The following is a 6,000-nucleotide window of genomic DNA, read 5'->3' as shown; positions in this document are numbered from 1 at the left end:
TGGAGTACTTTGTGAAAATATCAAAGTAATTTTGTGAATTGGTTGCACCGTCCAAGAAGGCAATTTATTTACAGGATGTAAGATGGCACTTATTTACAGGATGGCACGATCTTACTTTTCTAACTGGAAACCTGTCAGATCCATAAAGTTTTTCACTGCAAATACTGAAAAGGGGTAAACAGTGCTAGTAGTTCTGGGACAACAGCATCCTTGTGGCTGGCTGCAGAGGGTGCTCAGGATGGACATTTGCTGGGACCTAAAGAATGGTCCATTGCTTCAAGAGAGCCACCATTTTATCTTTGTATGGGACACCTGAGAAGGTTGGAGACTGTGAGATCATTCTTCTCTCTTGCACGCTATGTAGTCCACTGCAATCAGAAGTAAGTGTCATTGTTTTCAACAGAGCTTAGTCCCAGCTACATCCCCCAGAATCTTAGAAGAAGCTCTGCTTGGAGTGAGAAAAAGCAATGGTGACCGTTATTATTAATTAAGCTTGTGTGGAAACAGAAAGCTATAAAATGCCTTATATTTATTCTATCAATGTGTATATGAACTGTGGATTTCAAGTAACCCCTTTTTATAGCAATAGCTAAAGAGCCAGTGTGGTGTAGTGGTTAGAGTGTTCAACTGAGACCTGGGAGATCTGGGAGTCCCTGCCTGGCCATGAAGCTCACTGTGTGGCTCTGGGCCAGTCACTGACTCTCAGCCTAACCTACCTCACAGGGCTGTTGTGAGGATAAAAATGGAGAGGAGGAGCAGGACCATGTAAGCCGCCTTGGATTCCTTGCAAGAGGAAAAAGGTGGGATATAAATGTAACAATAATGATAAGAAGAAGAATAGATGCGAAGTAATAAGAATTTTGATTAGCCAATGCTAGCTATAACTGATACCATTCGAAAAGTCTGTGCTGTTTTTCTGGTTAGGAGGAGTTCTGTTTTCAAATTCCACCCACCCTAAAACTAGTAGAAGTTAAAACTGTTCTATTTAGAGGTATTGTTAATGTCTAGGCTGTGCTGCCATTCTGTTTCAAGTGTTATTAATTTAATTTTTTTATTTGCTTTGCTTGGTGTCTTTATTATTTTTTTCATTATTTAATTGTGCAATTTGGAAACACTAATAGAATGGTGTTTCACAGGTGTTTTAATTAATTAATTTTACAGAATTTATATACTGCTCTCTATATAACAAGACACCTGAATAAACAATGAAAAGAAAAGGGGGGAAGAATTAAAAATACAGAATAAAAATATTTAAAATCAGATTATGCCAATAAAACCATGGCTGGTCAATCACGGAAGGCTTGTTTAAAAAAAATGTCTTCAGCCGGCGTGGGAAACAAAACAACATCAGTACTTGCCTGACATCAACAGGCGGGGAGTTCCAGGTATTGAAAATATAAATAAATAATCAGATGAAATTTCACCCAGAATCAAAATTTAGTAAATCCATTAATTTCAAGTGTAAATGATTAAATGACTACTAGTTAATCTGAGGATGGTTGATGAAAATTCCTCTTTTATAAATACTGGCTTTTAAAATCCAAAAAACAAAACCATGCACCTTTCCTTCAGGGCTGAAAAGCTGAGATCTAGTTAATTCTGCACTGCACCGTTCAGGTGTGACATTGTGAAATCCAGGATTCATTTTCACTGCAATTTTCTCAATTTTACAGAATTCCAAAGTTGCATTTAAACCATTTTTCCAAGTGTGCTCAAAACATGGATGCCCCCCCCCCCCATATGCTGCCTTTCCATATATAATGCTCAAGGTGGTTTACATAAAAAGTGACAAAATATAATAGCAATAAAAATCAACTATATACAAATTAATGTAGAACATTTTAATACATAGAACAATGCAATAAACAATTCATAATAAGGCAATCATATATAAATCTCAAAATATTGAAAAACAACCCATTAAACTATTTAAAAAAAAAAAAACACCAATGAAGTCAATCACATAGCAAATCAGAGCATGTTTTGAACTCATTAGTCAATAGCAGCCTTTGTAGCTAGAGTCCTAGACCAGGTAGAAATGGGCCAAACAGAGACCAGGGAACCTGGCTTTATGCGGTTCACAGCAAATGGTCTCTAGGAATCTTCAAAAACAGCCTCTGAGGCTGGAGTCAGCATGGGACTCCCAGGGCAGCTGGCAATGCCCTCAAAACAGAGAACCTGGCCTTGCAGGATTCACAGAATATATATTCTGCTGCCAAGGGGTGGCTAGTGATATCACAAAATAGGATTTTCTCAGTGACAGCACCTCAGGAGAGGTTAAGAACGCAATCCTATCCAGATGCGGGAGGAGCGCAGAGGTGATATTTGCCTTTGCACTTGTCAGGATTCCTTTAGCCCCCACCTTATTTCAAAGCCAAAGACAAACACAGACGAGAGGCTTCAGTCTACAGCTTTTAATCCATTACTTCACAGGGTCATACAGATGAAATTCTCAGTGACTCTCAGTCTACAGAGGAATGCCTTCAAGGGAATTTGAAAGGTAGTTAAGGAAGTTGCCCGCCGTTTGAAGAGGGAGGCGGTCTCACTAGCCTAACTTAAAGGGGAGAGGAACTTCTTTCCTGTGAGGCTTCTGAGTGCAGCTTCTCACGCAAGGCCAATCGGGTAGACCATCTAAGTTCCACCCCAGCCTTCTCCCTCTTTGCTCTGCATCCGCGCCTGGCATCTATTAGAGCAGATTCTCCACACACATCCCTCTTTCTGTTCATTGTCTCTCACAGGGGTGTGTGAAGAAAAACCCTCATCCTCAGCCAGCTGGGCGTTTGTAACCTGAGAAGCCGGGCCAGTCATGCCTGGACTAGCCTGGGAAAACACCTCCCCCATGTCTGGTGGTTCTCCTTCAGAATCTGAACTGCTATCCCACTCCCTGTGCTCAGAAACACCCCTGACAGCACTCCTCTCACCCTGCATTTTTGCTAGACTGGTGATTTTGCCCATCTAGCTGGGGCTCTGTGGAGGCTGGGGTGGCTGGAGGGTTCTTTGTATGCCAGCCACCCCAGTCTCCTCCCCTCCCTGCCCACAGAACCATCCCCTTTCCCTCCTCTCCAAGCTCGCGTTTATGAGCTCATAGAGGCAGCTGGTTCAGTTCTCTCCACACTGGCTGAAAGGAAGAGGGGGAGGGGAGCTTGGACTCCTGGGTCCAAGGCTGGAGTGCTGCCTCTAGCCTTAGACCCAGGAATCTGAAGAATCCTATCCCCTCCCCCCAACTCTGACTAGGGGCCATAGGATCACCCTCTTAGTGGCCACTTCATTGATGGTTTATAGGAAGATAATCAAGTTGTTTTTGTTTTGCTGGGCTTTGAGTAGGTTTTACCTGTTTATTAAACTTTGCAGGTGGCTGTTTTTTATTTTGTTTGTCTTTATAAATATTCTCAATTTTATGTTCCCAATTTTTATTGTATCAGGATTGTGTTCTTATTGTTGTGAACCTCCTTGGGATCCCTTTTGAGAGCTGAAAGGTGTCATATAAATGTTTCTATAAATAAAAGCTCCGATAAAGAAGTGGTCTTACATACCAGAAGCAGCAGTCTCTGTAGCTGGAGTCAATGCAGGAAATGGACCACACGAAGAGCAGGGGACCAGATTTTACAGGAGTAAAAGATTGGAAAAAATTAAAAGGAAATGAAATCCAGAGTTAGAAGAGAGTCCAAAAGAGAGATTGACAATACATACTAGAATGAAATAGAACAGATGTCTCTTATATCCATACAGGTGGCATTTTTTATGCTCCCAGGCATTCTTTTCTAAAATATACTACTCATGCCTGGAGCATCCAGGAGTCAAATGCCAAGAGAGGTGGCTTGCATCTTGAGATCCTCCATGCAGCTAAGTAGTTTTCACTACAGTCTGACCCACAGGGCACATCAACAGTCAGTATTACTGTATAATATGAGTTATAGATGCATTTTGAGTAAATGATCTACTAATCACATTTGCCACTGTGCTTTCAGTTATGCCCACTTACGCCTACTGAAGACAAATTAACACAATGCAGAGAAAGCTAAGCATACTTATATCCCATTGAAAACAATACACACTAAACACACAGTTAAATGTTATGTATTTGTCCATGATTAGAAGACTCTTTTTAGATCTTCTCCTAAAGGATATACTAAACGCATCATATTGTATGCGTTTATTTTAAAGCCGTACTTGTCAAAATATGGATTATAGGTTATTTTTATTATGTTTTACTATGCTTCTGTATTTTGTGATGTTAAGTTTAAGCTTTTCTACATGAGGCATTGATTGTGCACTTGTAATTCCTTACTCATGGTTGTTTACAGGTTCTTAGAAAACAATGTGAACCTTCAGTTTCACTTCTGTTTTTTAAGAACACTTCTCTGGGTTTTTTTGAGTGGGGGAAATGGAAAGCGAAAGAAAAGATATTTTCCTACTTGTGTAATTGTGATATTCCACTACACCACAACATCACCTAGAGGTTATTTTGTGGAAAAAATCAGGAAAGGAAAAGCTCTTTGTGTAGAGCTCAGATCTCAGTTCTGTGATGAAACCAAAAGTAGACACAGCGATTAGCAGCCTTGTGTAGAAAAGCTCTTTGCTTTGTGAACTGCCTAGACAGCTTTGACTAATGGGTGGTATAGAAATGCAATAACTAAATAACTAAATAAAAATATGAGTATCAGTCTCTCTAAGGAGGTGCTGGCAGTTGCTGAGAAAGGTATAAGTTCCTTTCACCAGGTCAGCTTTTTGTGTGTTACATTGGCTAAGAGATGGAGGCTGGATGGACTATGGGTTCCTTAAGACCAATTCATACATGAGCCACTGAATGAGGAATAGTGATGTCCTGCTACATGTGTTGTGTATAGACGAGAGTGGCAGGCTTTCATTCCAGAGGTTGAGTGAGACTACACAGCTGAGGATCCATCCTAGTACTTACCTGCATCCATCCCACCCCACCCCAAGCTCTGGGACTGATCTCCAAGCTGTCTTGACCACTTAATAAGGTCATGAGAGTATAGCAATACTATCAGAACTTCAAGGTCGATTTTGGAGAGTGATAAAACAGAAGTTTTCTAATGATCATTATATGGATCATAAGAACATAGGAGCCTGGTGGATCAGGCAAAAGATCCAGCTAATCTAGCATCCTGTTTCCCATAGTCTCCGGCTGAGAAGTCCACAAGCAGAACATGAAAGCACTACCCCTTTCCCCTTGTTGCTCCACAGCGACAGAAGCATACTGCCTCTGAAAATCTGAAGGTTACATATAGCCATCATGAGTCACAGCTAGTAGCCATTGATAGACTTTTCTTACCTCAGTTTGTCCACCCCCCTTTTAAAGCCATCTAGGTTAGTGACTGTCGTATAGGTAGAAGGAATGACTGCAGAATCAACAGGCCCCAAACACAACTGTTTTTAATTGAGAAATGACCACTTAGCAGAAGCTCCACCCACTGTTGCTACTCTCAGCTCTAGAGGAGCTGCCAAGGTTCAAAACAATAAGTAAGCCACACTACCTCCATCACCCCCACCACCTTGCCCCCAAGTTACATAACAGTGGCCACCACCCAATCTTGCAGTAGCAAATTCCATAATTAATTATGCGCTGTGTAAAGAAGGACTTCATTCCTTCTGTTCTGAATCGGTGACCAAAGTTCTGGTATTATGAGAGAGGGAGAAAAACATCCCTGTAGCCACTCCTTTCATTTGTTTACTTCCTGTGAGTGCAAAAGAGAGAAAGATAAATACACATATTCTATATGTGCAGAGTGATGAAGCTAGTTCTGACTTTAGCTATGATATAATTTCATTTATAAGTACTTACAACATGGGTGGGCAACTCTGGAGTGTCCAGGGGCCAATTTCCACCTCCTGGAACACACCAGAGGTAACACACATGCTCCATCGCCACCAATATTTCTGCTGAAATTCACAAGGAGAAAAAAAGCTGCATTTTCCCTTTTAAATAAGGCAGGCAGGGGGCACACACTTTGTTTTAATGCAAAATCATGCTCCTGA

Source organism: Heloderma suspectum, chromosome 4 (genome assembly GCF_057233095.1).
Source record: "Heloderma suspectum isolate Gila_16-S chromosome 4, 16-S_ref, whole genome shotgun sequence".
NCBI lineage: Eukaryota > Metazoa > Chordata > Lepidosauria > Squamata > Helodermatidae > Heloderma > Heloderma suspectum.
The sequence above is the reverse complement of the archived record's forward strand: the minus strand, read 5'-3'. Positions refer to the sequence as shown.